At 49.8% G+C, this 20,098-nt stretch overlaps 1 protein-coding gene across 2 annotated transcripts in view; it reads left to right on the forward strand.

Annotated features, from left to right (window-relative positions):
• Positions 1-930: 930 nt before the first annotated feature.
• LOC139755675 (uncharacterized) overlaps positions 931-20,098 on the forward strand; it is a 104,039-nt gene continuing 84,871 nt past the window's right edge. Inside the window, exon 1 of one of the 2 annotated variants that reach the window (XM_071674325.1) lies at positions 931-1,079. The gene's annotated coding sequence lies outside the window, so the exon portion shown is untranslated. The remainder of the gene's footprint in view (positions 1,080-20,098) is intronic. The other variant, XM_071674333.1, reaches the window with a different exon arrangement.

Here is a 20,098-nt window from a genome sequence, read left to right on the forward strand (position 1 = left end):
CATCTTCTCAAGTTGGTATGGAAGAGAACAGATGCGATGCTGGACATAGTCATATCAAAGGTCTCAGGTGGGTTGGTCTGAGGTCTACCTCACTGACAGCTTCAACACGACCTCGGTACGGTTGGCCGGCAGGCCCGCCGCTCTCTGGAGACTACCAGATTCTCTGCTCTCGGTCATGAGGGATCCAGTGGTGTTGAGAATCCATGAACCTGGCTCATGATGCTTCCGTCGTGACGCTGAGGGCTATGGATTTACCGATGAAAGATGAGTTCTCTTCATCTGTTGTGGGTTTGTAACCTGATCTATATATCTATCTATCTATCTATCTATCTATATATATATATATATATATATATATATATATATATATATATATATATATATATATATATATATATATATATATATATATATATATATCCACGTATATCTCTGAGGTTATGATATACTCCCTATTCTCGCAAGTATACAAGGTCTTATGACATTATACCTACACTGGTCTCCGGAACCGCAAAGTACACTAAAAACTCCCTTACAAAAACTAAGATGCCCACCTCAAAGATGTGCGTCTGGCAAGAGTGAGCGATTAAGCTGCGCGTTGGCATGGGATGTTTAGCATCCCAGCACGGGATGATGTAATGGATGCGGAAACAAAGCGAGGCAACCACGTCAATACTACCTTACCTTACACAGACAAGACGAATGTAATGACCATCGTCGCTAAAGGATGGTATTTGTCACAAATCAACTTCACTGAAATTCTGAAAGTTGCAAATTTCAGCGTTGAGCGGTAGTGTGTGTGTGTGTGTGTGTGTGTGTGTGTGTGTGTGTGTGTGTGTGTGTGTGTGTGTGTGTGTGTGGGAACCCTGTGAAGTCGCCGAGACCCCAACGCTCCTCACACTGCCACAGTTCCACTCACTGCTCATGCTCAGTAACCTCTCGACTGTGCAAGGTGAAGTACGTGTGGCCTCTTCTCGCGGGATGTCTCCTGTTACACTTTGAAAATGTTTGTTTTCGGAGTATTATCTTAACTCACCAACAGTGATTTGCGGATTTTGAGGAACATACACAAAGACAAGGTATAGTTGAAGCATCATTTGCTCGTTATGAAGGTTGTAGGAGGTTGTGGGTTTAGTTTTCCAACTAGACTACTGAAAGAATTTACCTCATCTTTTCACAGTATCAAATATTTACTGAACTATAACCAAACAGGATGACCTTGTGTCATCATCCGTCAGTTCTACTGTAGCTGTATTATACTGTATCGTACGTGAACATGGGACAAACCACCACGGTCTTACAGCATGAACACAGCAGAGCCAAACAGCCCGCCCTGCGAGAGGCTGTTGGCATTCTACCACACAACCACCAACACTGGACGTCCTCACGTGTACAACCCAGGGTTTCGGCCTAAGCCGGTTGCACCGGTTCCTGTTTGGTTCATGTATTACGTAACCGGTTAGGTTAGTGACGGGGGGGGGGGGGATTAAGGCTGGGTTAGTGACTTAGGGGTTAAGGCTGGGTTAGTGACAGGGGGGGTGAAGGCTGAGTCAGTGACAAGGGGCTAAAGCTGAGTTAATGACAGGGGGTTAAGGCTGGAATAGTGACAGGGGGTGTTAAGGCTGGGTTAATGACAGTGGGTGTTAAGGCTGGGTTAGTGACAGGGGGTGTTAAGGTTGGGTTAATGGCTACGCGTTAAGGTGGAGTATTTTTTCTCCTCGTTACTGAGCCATTTTGATTCCTACTTGACATTCTGTAACGGATGGAAGTCTCGTGGTTGTGACATCATCTGATGGAAGGCAACACGTCACACGTCCCATATGCCGGAGCGACATGGGAGTTCCCGAAAACGTTAGTAACGTGTTTCCTGAATACGTACGTGTCTGTACGCCAGAACCAAGTGTTGACTTACGTCAATCATAAACATTTTGCCCCCACGACCAAGTGTTGAGGAGAGAACTGCATTGTAATATTTGAGTTGACCGCTGAAGTTGATAAACGTTGTGGTAGCTGGCTGTGCAATGTCTGCAACTTGCCGTAGGATTGACTGTGCTTGGATATCATTTCATGTGGTCGGTCCTTAAAGGAAACGCGATTTTGCCCTTTAATATCCGGTTCATTGTTAATCGACAACACAGCTGGGGGTTACTTATAAGAAAAAATAAACATGACCATCCTATATTTGACCCGTTTTTAAGTTGTTTCAGTAAACATATTTCTTTTTCATTTTTCTGACGATGTATATATCCACTGGAACACCCTAATAGGCTTATCTCATTCACATCTGAACTGAAGTAACTAACAATACGAAGTTATCTTTATATAGTTATTTCATCACTGGTAATACACATACATCTTTGTTAGATGTGAGTTGTTGTTATGTTAGATGACTATATGAACAGCTAATGTTATATTGTCTGGCACTTGCAAAATCAACCTGTGTCTGGTGTTTTTAACTTTTCTATGCCTTGTACCTAACATAGTCTGTGTCTTATTACATGGCTTTGAATCATTGATCGTTTTCTGTATTTATACAGTTCTGTAGTGTTCCCTGTCTGTCTTGTGTGGGTAGTAGCTGTGAGTACTATCAGACGTGGCACAATCTACACATAATAACGAAATTGGGTTTAAGGATGATGTTGAAAATACATTTATTCCACTGCAGAACACACTGCCATCCCTTGTAATGGAAAGATGAGTTTCGCGTCTCAAGGTTTCGGAGTAACCCGGTCATTTAACAATCATCCAATGGACGTGTAAATGTAGGTACACCGCTGAACTTTCGTTGTGTTTAGAATGCTGAACTCGTATGTTGTTTTTAGAGTGCTGGGATTTCGTACGCTTCACCACGTCAGACTCGAAAGATTCTGATGTGAATTATACTTGGTAGTCGTTACTGTAACTCTTGTGTGTTATCAGCAAAGTGCAGTGGTGTAGTCCACAGCTACAGCGAAGGGCTATATCTGTCTGAGGACTTCACGATACAATGTTAAGGTCGAGAAATTGCTGGGATGGAAAATGATAATGTGCCTTAACGCCTCGATCGATGCAGACAGATATGCGAGTACCTGGGGTTGGCCACAAGCTCTTAGGTTGAACACCGAGATAAGGTCGAGACACAATGCTAATATCAACACAGATGATACGAAAGCATCTAACCTTTATACTGAGACAAGAGCTCTCTGGGATGATACAGTGGGGAGCTGCTGGGAGACTTCATGTGATATCTACTGAAGGAAAGATGTTATGGGAAATATCAGAGCAGGTTGAATGTTCAACGTATGACGGGCAAACATGAGAGACTCCTTCACTTCCTCAGCGTACTAGAGCAGTAGTAACTTAACAAATGGAAACATGTAGCAACAATCACCCCAGTAGTACAGGCCCTCACTACATAGACTTACTCGCAGGGTAAGTCATGGACGGGGACAGAAGTCGGCTTCAGAAACTTAAAGGTCACTTTTTTCATATTTTTCCCCCGGCACAAACATGACATGTCTGTTGTGACGAGCACATGTTCGCGAATACCTGTTGGAGACGACGTATATCTGTCTGCATTCGAGGGATTCGGCCACACGGCTCAAAATTTCTGTCGTTGCAGACTTGAATGTTTACCTTTCCTGGGCATGCTCGACGCGTCCGTTAGTTACTTCAAAAGAAACACCTCGCGTCCCCCCTGACACTTTACCTTGCTCAATTTCCTGTATTGCCTTTGGTATGGAGTCCCGTCTGACGTCACAGAACAGCTTTGTATCAACATCATCATCATGGCCTCATAAGGATCTGCCTTAAAGCTGCATTTATTTTCTTACTTCATCGTCCTTGTTCTCCTACAGGCTGATCCAGCCTTCAGTGAGGAGATCAGGCCGCTGGGGCCTTGGTCTAGCTTGAGTGTGCGTCATTGTGTAGGTGAGTGAGGGATGGGGGTGTAAGGGAACGCTGGTCCTGGCCTCGGCCGCAGTGTTGGGTTCTTGGGGGAGTGAGGGATCTCGGTATTGCTTTACCTAGCTGTCCCTCCCTCCTCCTTGCCTCCAGTTGAATTACAATGTCGCTTCTGAAAACACATGTCTTTAGGTCATATGGTATTTGATATGCTGATGTACGACCATTTGGTGTTCGACGTATCTATGTCCAAATTATCGGGTGTTTGAAATACTGATACCTGATCATTGGTGTGTGACGTACTGATGGCCACTCATTTAGTGTTCAACGGACTGATATTAGATTACTTGGTTATTGACACACCGACGTCCAATCATTTCGTCCTGTCACACAAAGATCACTTTATAAATACATCATCTAGCTTATGTGTTACGCCAACCACCACAATGTCTTCATCACTAGGGAAGGGTCTTGCTACTGCTTCAAAGAAGGAAGAAAAGCCCATATACATATCCCTGATTAACACTATCCCATGTGTCCCCTGAAGAAGGGCCTCTGGTGTGTGTGTGTTGGGGGCTGCTACTGAGGCAAACTGGTCAGGTCCTGTGGCCTTGTAATCACAAGGTCCTCGGCATGTTGCTCTGGCTGGGGCGGCATCGTGATGGGTAAGGCATCTCACCCTCCAGTTCCCGCTCCATCATAGGTGTGAATGAATGACATTTGGCCCGGGATCCTACTGGGATCATACTGGTTTGTTTGGGACACCAGTAGCCCGCAGGTTCTGGGCCATATTGGATTGTGGGAAAATAAACCCTGGGGTATGATAGTGCAGTGTCCAAAAGGTAACTCGTGGGTGAAGAATCATATTGGTCTTCGTGCACTGCGGTAAACCACATTCCACGGGCTTAATAGTTTATCCAGCAGTGTCTGGTTTGACACGTCACTGTCCAGTGTCAAACTGGTCTATATAGGGGCTCAGCCCCCGAGGACGAGGTGCTCCTCTGGTGTCTGATGCTGAAGAGCTTAGTGACGTTAAAGGTGAGCGTCGGTACGGACCACCTGGCGCGGCGCGTGTAACCCTCCCATACATACACTTCACCCACACACACACACACACACTGTATCAACACCACTATAACCACAACCCCTCACACACACACACACACACACACACACACACACACACACACACGCTACTGTCACTTCCACCACAGCCTCTCCCTCCCTCCATACATACACACTGGGGTTATAACCCCTTCCCTCCCAGCTCACAGTCCACACCTAAGGTCAGCGTCTGTTAAATTGATAACAATATAAATGTGATGCTGTAGGCACGGTGTTGCTGACAGTGTCAGAATGGAGTGGGCGGCGCATCATATGGTATAGACAACTGCCACACAGAGTGGTCAGGGCACCGGAGGTTATCACCCATCGCAAGTTGGGTCAGGTCAAGTGGCTACCAGATATCAAGACATGGGTCAAGAACTTACGTGTCTGCTGCCACGGGTTATCTACTGCTGTGTAGATGTTGGTGGGTAGTGTTAGAGGATGTAGGTGACAGGGGAAAGAGCAAGGGAGGGTAGTGCCAGGGATGTTAGTGACAGGGGACAGTGTCACAGGAGGGCAGTGCCAGGGAAGGAAGAGCCAGGGAGGCACAGCCGAGGAGGGTAGTGCTAGGGAGGTAGTGTTAGGGATGTTAATGAAAGGAGGGCACTGCCAGGGAGAGTACAGAACCAGGGCTGGCACTTGCTTTAGTATGTTCTAGAATACACAGAAGTTGACCATGTATGTATGCATGTATGTATGTACGTATTATATTAACTATATCTCACACTTCGTGCTGCTGTGTCGACTTGAGTTGACCCGCTGACTTATCTGTGATGATGCCTCATACAGACGATCCAGGAGAGTCAAAACCATGATAAATGAGTACAGCTGTTGTCTTTGTCGCTTCGAACAAACTGGTGGTCAGCCTTAAAGTGCCTGCGGTAAGTGACTGGCCGGCGACGCTCGTAAAGCCAACACAAGACACTATCTTGCCTTCTCCAGTGTCCCACTGTAATTCTGACTCCAAGTGCCTAAGCGGCACTCGACCCAGCAGCCGGTGCCGGCGTTACAACCACACGCCACACACAAGACGCATGGCCGCACCTGTATGTACATCATGGCCGTCAACCCGGTGCCATCCACCCCTGAGAACCTTCCCGACAACCTCGACTTGACCAGATCGACTGAGCGAGAGTTGTATACGACAGTTCTGCAACTCTTGATACCTCAGGTTCCTGACGGTGGTCAGTGGAGGACGCTGACGCCGACCGTGGGACTCACCTGGCTGGTAGTGGTGGCTCCTGCTCCAGTAGGGTAGTGACGGAGACAACGTTGGGATCCGCTCGTCCGTGACACGAGTCTCCATCAGTGGAGTTACTTTACTCGTGGCCGTGAGGGAAGACATCGTCCTCTTAGGTATGAATCGTGACCTCCTCCCGCCACGTCCATCAGGCGACCTCTTCCCGCCACGTCCATCAGGCGACCTCCTCCCGCCACGTCCATCACACGACGCGAGCAGCTCTGCTGACGTCGTGGGAACAAGAGTGAGAAGTGATGCGACATGTGATCGTCTCTGGCACCTCCAGCTGTCACTGACAGCTGATTCAATCTTGTGGTGGCAGTGGTGGTCGTCATACCTGACACCTCCAGCTGTCAGTGACAGCTGGTGTAGCCCTGTGGTCTGTCATTACCATGATCTGGATCTCGAGACAAACCCAGCTGTCGTACCTTTGCCATGTGTTGTAGTGTCAGCAGGTCCTCCTGACTGACTCATGCCATGCTGCAGTGTCATGTGGTGTCAGATGTTGTATCCCTGAGTCTTACAAACATGACAGTTTCTAGTTGTGATCTTGGACTTACTACGGCGTGTGTTGTGGTGGTGTGTAGTGTGGTGGTGTGTGGTGTAGTGGTATGTGGTGTGGTGGTGTAGTGGTGTAGTGGTGTGGTGGTGTGTGGTATGGTGGTGTAGTGGTGTGTGGTGTGGTGGTGTAGTGGTTTGTGGTGTGGTGGTGTAGTGGTGTGTGGTGTGGTGGTGTAGTGGTGTGTGGTGTAGTGGTGTGTGGTGTAGTGGTGTGTGGTAGGGTTATCTGTCGTTGTCCTGGAAGCTGCACGTTCCTGGCTCTGTCAGCATCGCTGAATAGAATGAATTCTCCGTTGGCGTCACGTAATCATACGACCTTAACAACATTATATGTTATAGACTGACGTCTAAGTTTGGCATAAGCCAGGGGTCTGTTTGGCCATGTGTATCAACACGAACATGATGGTTGATGAACGGCATGCTACTATCTCTGTCCAGCCCTGTGTCATCACCGTCAGTAGTGTGTGTGTGTGTGTGTGTGTGTGTGTGTGTGTGTGTGTGTGTGTGGGAGGACCGTCACCTGCTGGTGGAAAGCAATTGAGAGGCTGGTGAGGCGCGGCGGCTCAGGCCGGTGGTAGGAAGGGTGTGTGTGTGTGTGTGTGTGTGTGTGTGTGTGTGTGTGTGTGTGTGTGTGTGGGCGGGAGAGAGAGAGAGAGAGAGAGAGAGAGAGAGAGAGAGAGAGAGAGAGAGAGAGAGAGAGAGAGAGAGAGAGAGTCTAGCGGCGCGCGCCTGGTAATGTTACTGCATGACCCAGGCTCATAGGACGGCAGGAGGCGCGCCAGGGCGCCCGGTGGAGGTAACTTCTGCGTCGGCGAGGGGAGGTTGGAGGGGCCAGGCGAGGGAGGGAGGGAGGCAACGGGCGTAGTGGAGGGAGGCTGGAGGGGCAGGGTGATGATGGGGGCGAGGTATCATTTGAATGAGGACAGTGAGGGACGGGAGATGCTGGAGGGGTTTGTGTGTGTGTGACTGTCTTCACGTGCCCGGGGGTGGGGGGTCTGCCTGGCCAGCACGCCGGCTCCTCTGGCGCAACCCACCAGGTTGGAACACCCCCTCCTCCTCCTCCTCCTCCTCCCCTTCTCACCCCCGTCATCCACTACAGGTCTTAAGTCTCCCCCCCTCCACCCCCCCACCCCCCAGCACAACGCTCCTACTCTAGGAGTGAGGTTGGCTCAGCTTAATACTCCCCTCCTGTTTTTAACTGTGGTTTCAGCGGGATGTAAACAACACACTTTGTATGTACGTATGTTTACGTAAATGTTCACCGTTTCCCGCGTAGCGAGGTACCGCCAAGAACAAATGAAGAACACCCTCATTTGCTCACATCCACTCTCAAGGTGTCATATCTATTGTACCCACACCATCTGTCGTGGGTGGGTCTGGTGCTGGCCTCACCCACCCACACCATCTGTCGTGGGTGGGTCTGGTACTGGCCTCACCCACCCGCACCATCTATCGTGGGTGGGTCTGGTGCTGGCCACACCCGCCCACATCATCTGTTGTGGGTGGGTCTGGTACTGGCCTCACCCGCCCACATCATCTGTTGTGGGTGGGTCTGGTGCTGGCCTCACCCGCCCACATCATCTGTTGTGGGTGGGTCTGGTGCTGGCCCCACACCAATATGTGTCAGCTACCTGCCTCAGGAACGTTTTCTCTGTAATTCTTTACGCGAAGGTAAGAATCCTCCAGCCGGAGAGAGAGAGAGAGAGAGAGAGAGAGAGAGAGAGAGAGAGAGAGAGAGAGAGAGAGAGAGAGAGAGAGAGAGAGAGAGGGGGGTGTAACCCCCCTCGCATACCGTATGCACTAGTGTACTGCGCATTTCTGGTGCATGTGCCTGTGCACTGAGCATTTCTGGTGAGTATGTCTGTGTACTGCGCATTTCTGGTGAGTATGTCTGTGTACTGCGCATTTCTGGTGTGAGTGTGTCTGTGTACTGCGCATTTCTGGTGAGTATGTCTGTGTACTGCGCATTTTTGGTGAGTATGTCTGTGTACTGCGCATTTCTGGTGAGTATGTCTGTGTACTGCGCATTTCTGGTATGTCTGTGTACTGCGCATTTCTGGTGAGTGTGTCTGTGTACTGCGCATTTCTGGTGAGTATGTCTGTGTACTGCGCATTTCTGGTGAGTATGTCTGTGTACTGCGCATTTCTGGTGAGTGTGTCAGTGTACTGCATGGGAGTAAGTCTGTACAAATGGTCTTAAGCGCCCACTCGTGTATGTGTTACGTTAACTAACTGGTCAGACCACATGGGAATCCGTTGTCTCACCTCCCATGACCTGTCTGCATGACCACACGTGTACTGCTCTAGCTGGTTGACCCCCCACCTCCCCACGTAACCCCCTTTCTCTAACCTATTCTGAGACCCCGATGTGGCTGACCCCCACCAGACCCCCTTGGGGCGGCCTGCGAGACCGTGGCACGTCATCACGTAGTCGGAGGAGCTTCGCGTGTCTCCCTCCCTCCCTCCAGCCTCACAGGTCCCACAGGCTGGGTGCATTACCACTTTAGCACATAGGACGCACATCATCAAGCAAGCAGCGGGAGCATCGGTAAACCCTGGCCCCCATACCCGAGTACCTGGGTTCGCGCCCATTTTTCAGGCCCGTTAGGGTGCCTCCGTCAGGCAGCGCGGAACGGACGCTGCCGAAGGCCAGCAGACAACTGTCGTACAAAAAAAAAACAAAAAAAAAGAAACATTAGTATCCCCCCCCTTGGGAAATTATAGGAAAAAATATATGAAGATATTTATATCCGACTCGACTGAGTTTTCTTTTTTTCTTATTCTTATTCTTGGTAAAGGCCGTAATCATGGTGCTGAACAAACACACACACACACACACACACAGAGTAGGAAAATTCTAATTTCCTTTTTTTTTCTCACCAAAAAAGGTTCTTAATAGAAAATTTTTATTCTTAGTTGAGAGAGAGAGAGAGAGAGAGAGAGAGAGAGAGAGAGAGAGAGAGAGAGAGAGAGAGAGAGAGAGAGAGTTATTTAAAACGGAAAATCTGAACTACTTCGTTAATTTTGCAACATCACAATCAAGAACCAACTTTTTCCTTTCATTCAAAAGGGGGAGGGTGTATTGTATGGGCCCCTAACTTAAGAATGTAATATACAAATTGCAAAGTGACGAACTAGGTGAATTATGAATATGTAGCGCGAACGAACACGTCAGGACACCGATTACCGTCCACATAACTAAACGGCTTAACGAATTCTCTTTGACGATGGCTCACGTCTATGGCAGCCATAAGGACCGACACAGATTGCGATGCTGCAGCATTTTCCCCCCTGTATCAGCGGCTGGTTTATTCTAAAGTTTGTTTCATTTTTCATTTTTTTTCTATCACACCTGTACATTCTGTTAGCCATCAGTAATACTATCAACAGCCACATTACCCACGCTTGCCTTCAAAGCAGCACCCATCACTCTCACTTGATCCCTGGCTAGTGTGGTGGCTGAACGGCTCTGCGTTCTCTCTGGAGTCCCGGAACTCCAGCTTCGAGTTTAGGGTCTGGTTGATGTACAACCCGGCGTACCTGAAGATGCATTACGACCATGCAATGTTCAGAGATACACGACATGCAGATGACTACATCAAAGTGAAGGCCAGTAATAACCTACTAATGTTAATTACCATTTTTCATATAATAAACAATCTAATATGAAAGTCGAGACGGCACGGGGGCATCGTATTTTAAAAGAGCATTTGAAAAATTATTTAAGAAATTCCGTCAATGATTTTAATTCAACTTCGCAATGCTTTAGATGAAGTGATTGTGATTCTAAGATGCTGTAATACAGACCAAACTGCTCTCAAGTCAGAGAATCGTACTCAACAAGGTACTCAAGGTCAGGCGAGGGTCATGGGTTTTTGCGCTGTTCTCTGGACAGGTGTTAGTGGTAGGATGATGCAGGACCCGACCTCATCCTGTGGCGGTGACCGGGTACGGTGCTGACCCCGCCCCTGAGGTAGGTACCTCACGGATGACCCTGTGCCACCTTCACTGTCTCGTGGTAGCAGGAGATGTACAGGAATATTCAACGACGTGTTTCCATGCCTCACGCGTCATGCGAGAGAACATACCTGACCTGCAGTGTATGAGGATTAAGAACATAATAGTATTGCATTACTCCAGCGTTCACCTGGCCAGCAGTGCAGCGTTATCATGTATTTAGCTGTCCTTCTGACCGTCGTGAACTGTGGTTTGTACGTTCCATTACGAAATACGTTACTGAGGTTTACGGCAACCCTGGCACGAGCCGCCTCTCCTGCTGGTGAGGAGATGGGACCCCCACCGCGCCGTCTCCGCACCAACCCGGCTCGGACCGCCCGTCCTTGCCCCGGCGCGTACCGCCCCACACCAACTGTTACGGTGGTAATTACGGAGAACATTCCAGGTACTCCAGGTGACTGTCATACTGATGGCTCCGTCATGAAGGACACTGACGTCCAACTGCAGAGTAATACAGACTCAGGGATCCTGATCAGTATGAAACACACACACACACACACACACACACACAACCTAGCTGTTCATCCTCCCCTCAGGGTTGGTCGATAAATGGGTACCTGGCTCAGACTGGTGTGTGTGTGTGTGTGTGTGTGTGTGTGTGTGTGTGCCTAAGAGTAAAGACGTCACATACGTACAAGAGACGGGGGTACACGAATGTAGAACTCTCTCCCCGTATCACAGGAATAACAATTACACACACACACACAAACACACACACACACACACACACACACACACACACACACACACACACACACACACATACATACATACACACACACACACACACACACACACACACACACACATACATACATACATACATACACACACACACACACACACACACACACACATACACATACACAAACACACACACACACACACACACACACACACACACACACACACACACACACACACACACACACACACACACACACACACCTTAGGCTGTTGTGTGTGTTTATACATACAGGAGTCAAGAGACGGTACATACTGTCTATATGCCAAGTGTCTCCGCATAACACACAAACAGCGACCACACCCGCGAGGGAGGGTGGCGACTCCTGCCTATCCTTGCTGGCCAGAACACATTCTCCTCATCAGTAATCACTGGGTCACCTTATCTGCCCTACATGTTAGGGGATGTGTCCCCTGACTTTCTCTGGCCACCAGCAGCGTGTCCCTGGTCAGTGTATAGAGACGACGGGGAGGACCTGTGACCTCGCCATAACCCAAGCCTCACCTTCACTAGCAGCAGTAGTGACCCATCTTCAGAAGGCCACCCTCATTCACCTCCTCTCATCCCCTCGTGATTCTTATTGATGGCTGGATCCCCATCCTGTCCTCACAGGCCACCGTGCGCCTACACACACACACACACACACACACACACACACACCACACATACACACACACACACACACACACACCACGGGTCTTCACAACCCAGAGGCGATTTATTTGTCCCCTTCCATACAACTGAATCATTCATGTTCATCTTAAAGGTGAACCAGGCGAGGCGAGCGTTAGCGTAGGTCACTCATGTCTGCTACATTGATCGAGAGAGAGAGAGAGAGAGAGAGAGAGAGAGAGAGAGAGAGAGAGAGAGAGAGAGAGAGAGAGAGAGAGAGAGAGGGGGGGGGGTAACCCCTCCTCCCATACCGTATGCACTTGTGCATTGGTCTTCCCAGATAATTTAGCGGTGGTAAAACCCCTGCCCAGAACTGACGGTTCAGGACGATGGCACGGGGAAGACAATGAGCTGTCGGCCTACAAGCCTCTTCACACACACACACACACACACACACACACACACACACACCAGTACCGCCGCTCTCTTCCTGTTAAAAGACGTCGCACGGGAGCAACTACACCATAAGAATACAAATTACTGGCGAGACTTGTGAGTTGATTGTTGAGAAATACAGGGATCAGACCACCGTAGCGTTCGTGTTCTTGTGTTTCTTAACCAAGCAACTAGTTAGCAACACACCCTATTAATATGATTCTTATATCGCAACAGTTTCAACATGTCTCTGTGTGATGAAGAGAAAGTATGGAAGAATATAAAAACAGTGCAAGAACTTCAGGGTAGGAAAGTGGTGGGGACAAACGGTGTGTAACCCGGGTGTGGCCGGGTCCTCACTCATCGACCAACCCTGTGAGGAGGATGAACACCTGTGTGTGGGCCGACAGCCACGCCCAGGATTCGAGCCCATGCTGGTCCGACCCCAGGCTGGTGGTCCTTTGATATGAAACTTTCTTCGCTTCGTATTCACCCCAGTTCGCTGCCTGATGGGTTAAGGATACACCTTTCTGAATGTGACGAATGATGCGACGTACAGTCAGGTTCAGCGGGTAGATGGTTGTGTTGTGTGGGTGGGGACGTGCGAGGCAGCCCGCTGCACCGAGGGAGTGTCATCTTAACATTATTCTCGGGTGCACACGACGCTACAACAACATTATGGTCATCCAAATTATGCCCAGACTTCGTGGGTAAATGGGAGAGTAAATGTCAGGTTATTGGTAGAATGGGAAAGCGTCACCTGCCACCCACCACCACCACCACACCTCAGTGTTCACCAGGACAGCTGGCATACTCATACTGTATACCTGGTTACTCATACCCCTGCTGTATACCTAGTTACTCATACCCCTGCTGTATACCTAGTTACTCATACCCCTGCTGTATACCTAGTTACTCATACCCCTGCCGTATACGTGGTTACTCATACCCCTGCAGCATACCTAGTTACTCATACCCCTGCTGTATATATTGGCGTCTTCCCATCATTACCTTCACACTGCAAACGGGTTACGACCTTCGTCCCATCTCTGAGACGCTTCACTACATTCCCAAATTTGTGTGTTAGTGTGTGTGTGTGTGTGTGTGTGTGTGTGTGTGTGTGTGTGTGTGTGTGTGTGTGTGTGTGTGTGTCACCCTGAGAAGCCCAGCACTCCTTCAAGTATACGTACCTGTCCAACCTCAAACCATCCTTCCTCACGGCCAAGGTGCGACCTGCTGTAGCAGGGGTGGAGTTCCCTCCCCCTCCCCACCTCCCTTCCTTGGGAAATCCCAAATGTGACCGACGCGCCCTCTCGGCGCCTGCTGGGGCAAACACGTTGCTGCCACCATGGCCGCCTCTTGAGTGGCGTGTGATACAAGGGCGCTGCATCACACGCCGGCGGCCATACTGCTCTCAGCTGTTGATGACCTGTGCCCGGGCCTGGGACACCGCCGTGTGCCCACATCTTGGGACCGCAGCCTTGCCCAGCTAAGCCAGCGTGTCCGCCTCTGCGGCCGCGCAAGATCAGACGGTGCCGCTGGGGTCTTCTGGCACGGGCTGGACGGGCGAGGAGCAGCTCGAGGCCGGCGGTGAAGCAGCTCCCCGGTCCAACACGTCTTGGCCGGGGAGTCGGCGACGGGGGAATACGACACCGTCGGAGGAGGGAGGCGCACAAGGCGACCATCTCCAGTGTCCTGTGCCAGTAAGCCAGACCCTTGAAGACCCCCGACCTGTCAACAGTTTGGGAGGTCAGGAGAGAGGACTTACGCTTCTAAATTCTGCACCAACGCCGCGGCAAGGGACCCACACCCAGCGCCCTGGACTGACATTTGAATTCCTCGTGACGGGCGACGCCCTTCGCGGGTGCGGCTGACGCCTCAGGTTAAAGGTCGTATTCTCACTAAGGACCTACGTGCGTGCTCCCAGGGAGCGTCCCGCCCCCATGGTCTCCTGCGCCAGCACCCGACGCCCCGCCCAAGTGCCCATCACACAGTCGACGGGGGTCTCTGGTGTAACTGGTTGGTCGGTCCTCAGAGCTGTTGCTGCCAGATAGTTAACAAGAGGGGCACGATGAGAGAGAGAGAGAGAGAGAGAGAGAGAGAGAGAGAGAGAGAGAGAGAGAGAGAGAGAGAGAGAGAGAGAGAGAGAGAGAGAGAGAGAGAGAGGCGGGAGAGGTCAGGATGCAGGTGAGGGAGAGCGTGTGTGTCGTCATGCTGTTACTGTCGGCCTCTGACGTCACCAGAAGTGCATGATGCAGATCCGGCCTCCCTGGGCCACGACACCTGCCTCAGTCACCCACTGTGCAGCCTCCTTACGTCGACCTACCACACCTTAAGGTTAATCATGTCCAGCCTTGTGTTGGAGTCGAGCATTAAACTAACGACAGAGGGGAAGTGATTGGTCTATCCTCACACCAAGCTGTGGGTTGCCACCCTTCCTGCCTGACCACCACCTTCACCTGAGACGCGGGATAGACGAGGTGTGGGTGAGCACTGCTGTGTGGTGGCACCGGTCGGGACTCCACCAGAGGAACGGTTGTCATCATACGTTCACCACGTGTAGTTACGGCGGCACTCGTCTGTTGTTCGGTTGGCAGGCGACATGACACGCCACTCACCCCCCTCCCCTCCCCTCCCCTGCCACCCCCAGGTGAAGCGCGCCTCCCGCGGCAGGTACCGGCACACTGGCCACCTGCACCTGTTACTGGCAAATTAAAGACCGCAAAAAAAAAAAAAAAAGAAGCTAGAGGGCGAAGATTGTCTACTTATGACGTACACAGCGCCACATCCGAGGTGTGTGTGTGTGTGTGTGTGTGTGTGTGTGTGTGTGTGTGTGTGTGTGTGTGTGTGTGTGTGTGTGAACTTCATGGGGAAATTCCTGTGTGTCTGACGAGGCTGTAGCCTCCGATGTTTGCCGGCCTGCGGCGGGGGAAGATCGTGCGCCTCACGACGGGCTCGCCGAGTATATCGACGCGTCATGGTACATACTGACACCAGAAAACTTTCTACACATTATCCTCTCAACACTTGCGAGGCGCAGGCCTGGCCACCCTCCTCAACGAGTGGGCACGAACCCCAGCGCGGGCCCCACTTGTCCAGCGGTGCCTCAACAATGTATGTGTTTGAGGCGTCGCGCGTTCCTAAGGATGGATAGTGCTGGGTTGATGTTCCTGAGGCGAGTCTCCTTCCCACCAGAACCTGGCGGTCGAGCGTGAGGGAGGTCTGGGGCAACTTGACGCACTGCACTGGTGTGGTAGGTTAGAGTCCTACTGGGCTGTTTGGTAGGTGGGGTTAGTGGTAAGTTTACCTGGTTGTCACGTGTGACGAGCGTTAGAAGGTCTAGGGTTGTGGCACTTGACTGAGGATTGGCGTGTACCATCGTCATCCTCTTGCCCACACAGCCTCCACACCCTCACCCCCTACCGTGCCTCACCTTGACCGTCCCGACCCGGCAGTTCTGACTGGTCTCAGCGGTCAAGTGGGTCTCTCTGCCGGGTTGCGCCACCAGGATCAACCATCCTTCTTGTAAAGCTTGGCAAGGCCGGGCTGTGGTGTGCCGACGTGCCTTGCCTTCCAGGGCATCAGGACGAACGGACGCTGGCTGGACTATGGTTCCAGAACAGAACGACACGGACGCTGCTGGCTGGAGTAAGCCGACACAAGCGTGAGTTAGGACAGCTTTAAACCCTGTGATATCAGGGTTCGTGTATAAACTATACTCTGTATGATGCACACTTTGACAGATGACCTACATAATGACCTTTAAGTCCATCCAACAAGAAACATATTGTATCTAACCCTTTTACGAGGTCGCACTACAATCAGTAGCAAACTGGTTTTAGGGAAAGGATGGACTCCTTTGCAGTGAGTTCTCTGGCAACATTATATGTAAAGAAAAATCAGACCGGAACTTAGGTTCGGCTGTGGTAGTGTAGGTGCGTTGCGTAAGACAACAAATTTATCGTATCCAGTTTTATAACATGGGATGACTCTGGGCGACCAGTCAGAGCGTGACAGGTTGTACTGCCGTGTTTGAGGACTGAAGTGTAGCGTCTGGAGAGGTGAGCAATGTCGCTTGTGAATAGTTGACATGAAACTCATGCAAACTGAGGTGAATGTTATATTATTAAGACTCGTTCAGCGGGTCGCATTCATATCTACTTCCTGCTCCTGCGTCGACTTGGGTCAAAATATGTTTCTCTCTTATGTCGCGAGCGTGTTATTTCCAGGATGCTCGCTTACAGACACTTCATATCATTTTCTGATGATGAACAAGGCTACCAAGCAAGCCGGGCGACGTGGATTGCATGATCACACATTAGAATATCAGATCCTCCAGGTTGGGACACAGAGGCCTCATCATTATGACGACAGAGGTGTGGCTGTGGGAGAGCTGTTGGTTCCTCATGTATAAACCTGAGAGAGGCGGTGGTCACCTGCTGGTGGATACTGGCCACCAGGAACTCTGAGCTCTGTCATCTGATAACATTTTTATTACATCTTTTGTCGAAGGCTTCAAGTCAAGGGTGTCAGTCATCATCGAGGCCAAGCCATTTAATCTATGGAAGACACAAGAAGGTAAAGATTGCTAAAGCTCAGCGGCGTAAGGAAAGCAGCAGACATCACAAGGGCGCCATCCCTGAGTTACCAACGGTTACACAGTAATCATGCGGCGGAGCGACTTCCCGCTTATTGATAAGCGGTGTCGCTAATATCGGGCACACAAGGAGTAACCGGAGTAATATCTACGAAAAGGGGAAAGAGCAAACACAGATGCACAAGGCAAGTGGTATAGATTCTAAGATGAAATTTAGAGAGTTAAGGATTCGGGTGGTCTTGTGGTTCCACCTTTACAAGGAAGCGTAGGAAGTGTGAGTATTGTTCCTGAAGACAAGACCGAAGCAAATGTTCGTGTAATCAAAGCAACTTTTCTGACGAGAGATGAATTCTAGACACCCGGGCAGGACTCGCAGTGACACTGAGTACGTTTGTTGTGTTCAGTCGTGGAATCATGGAGGTATGAGAGGAGACGGGGAAGGTCGCGGAGGGTTTCTCGAGGGCGTTAAACTCAACAAGATTTGTATTGGTCTCAGAGGAAAATCGTGGCTGCAGTCTTGATGGTATCACAGAGACTCAGTTGTGACAACAGTAGACGTGGATCAAGCAAAAGATGGATGGAATAACAAAATAAATAAAGCAATATAGTGTTAATGTTTATCGTCAGAGTACATTTAGTTAGGTTGCTGAATGAAGTCGTTTATAAGAGCGCGGGAGACAGGACTTAAACCCGAGGCACGCCGCTGCTAACAGGGAAAGAGGGAGACAGAGAAGTCATTGACGAAGGTCTTTTGAGATATGAGACAAACGAGTGACGGAGGAGAGACAAAAGAGGGAGGCATGGCCAGGATCAGGTCCCGGATGCCACACTACAACGTGCGTTCGTAAAATCTTAAGGTCTCGGACGCACGTGAGGAGGGCGTCCACACAGGTGCTGAGCCATAATCAAATGTAAATTTGATGGTGACGTCGCTGGCTGGGGGCACATCGGACTTGCATAAACATCATCACCTTCAGCACAACCGGCCCAGCAGCTTGGCCCACAGTAGGGCGAACGTGGGGAAATGGCGCCCGCACACCTCACCGACCTCAAGGTGGACTGGACGCATTACTTGTGAATAACGAACGTCACTTGTCATGCGTCCCACGGTCGGCCAGGCTGCTGTCTAAATGCTAATACGGAGGGACAAATATAGGCAACACACACACACACACACACACACACACACACACACACACACACACACACAGAGTGGGTTTAGTGCTATGTCTTCGTCAATCTAGTGGTTTTCACTGGTCCATTACGTCATCGTTCCTCCTGTATGTACATACCGTTGTCCTTGGCTCCTTGTCTTCGCCTCATTCTATCGTACAACATGACACACTGCCGCTGGTGTTCGAGGACTGGCCGCCCGTCTGAAGCTTGGGCTCCTCATGATTAACACAATGTTAATGTGACGACAGTTTGTACTGTATACCCTGTACTGTTGTTCCCTGGCACCAACCATGCTGGCCCGTCACTCACCAGTTCTACTGTACCGTGTGGCATGTGACTCAACACGTGATTCACCAGATGTACCGTACCGTGTGGCACTCGACTCATAAGTCATGCTGTATCGTCAAGGTTGAGTATACCCTGTCACATGCACCGTCCAGGCCGGATCTACCCTGTGCACGTGTGTATGGCGCATGCTGCGGATATACCCCGTCCACTGCTGAAACACTTGTAAGCTATATCCTCAGCCAGGGAAGGAGGGCCTCTTTCCTGTGATGCGTCCCTGCGTCCCGGCGCGACGTCGCTCTCGTGCAAGGTATATGACACAGGTCTGGATTAAAATGTCAACATCAGAGGGCTGCGAGCGAGCGCCTCGGTACAAACACAGCATGAGAGAGAGAGAGAGAGAGAGAGAGAGAGAGAGAGAGAGAGAGAGAGAGAGAGAGAGAGAGAGAGAGAGAGAGAGAGAGAGAGAGCTGGAGGTGGACGGTCAATATGAGGGGAGAGTGCATCATCAGCGGGGGGAAAGACTTGGGGTCCTGGTGTAGACACCGCCCGGCTCTCCACCTCCAGCTCCCAGAAGATCCGTCCCACACTGTCTGTCTATCGTCTCTCATCACCATGCCTAATCTACGGTGGAACTCGACCACTGTGTAATCCGATACGACGCGATATTATTCTCATCAAGGAACGAATCAAATCTTCCTGACCTTTTGAATCAAGGATCGAGCAGCGGAGCGGAGGGACATCGAGGGCAGGTCTTCGATCAAGCATGCAAAAAAAGGTTTAAAGTGATAAAACAAGTAAAGAGAAGAAAGGAAAGATAATCCGAGAGGCTTTAGCTAAAGGTTGCGGCAGTCCTGCCTTTTAAAAAGGATTAGGTCACAGTTGTTAGGGAAGGCATAAGAAGGGAAAGACTTCCGAGGTTTAGCGGTGGAGGTAAGAAACAAATATCACAACAGCCCAGCCGCGAGTTGCCAACGGCCACAGAGTAATGCGATGCAGAGGCTTACCCAGTATTACGTGCTCTACCTACTGGTGGGAGCACTCAAGCAACTAGTTCTCGGGAGTAGAAACAGGTTGAATATATATATACATACATATATATATATATATATATATATATATATATATATATATATATATATATATATATATATAATTTTTTTTCCACACATATTCGTCGCCTCCCGCGCTAGCGAGGTAGCGTTAAGAACAGAGGAATGAGCCTAAGAAGGAAAATCCCTCAGTTGGACCCCTTCTCTGTTTCTTCTTTTGGAATATATATATATATATATATATATATATATATATATATATATATATATATATATATATATATATATATATATATATAATGTGGCAGGCGAACAAACACTACAGTGTAAGATAAATGGCTCAGGTTCTCAGGTTAGAGTGGAAGAGTTGGTAAGTGCAGTGCTTTAGA

The sequence above is a fragment of the Panulirus ornatus genome, chromosome 2 (assembly GCF_036320965.1).
Source record: "Panulirus ornatus isolate Po-2019 chromosome 2, ASM3632096v1, whole genome shotgun sequence".
In the NCBI taxonomy this organism is placed as follows: domain Eukaryota; kingdom Metazoa; phylum Arthropoda; class Malacostraca; order Decapoda; family Palinuridae; genus Panulirus; species Panulirus ornatus.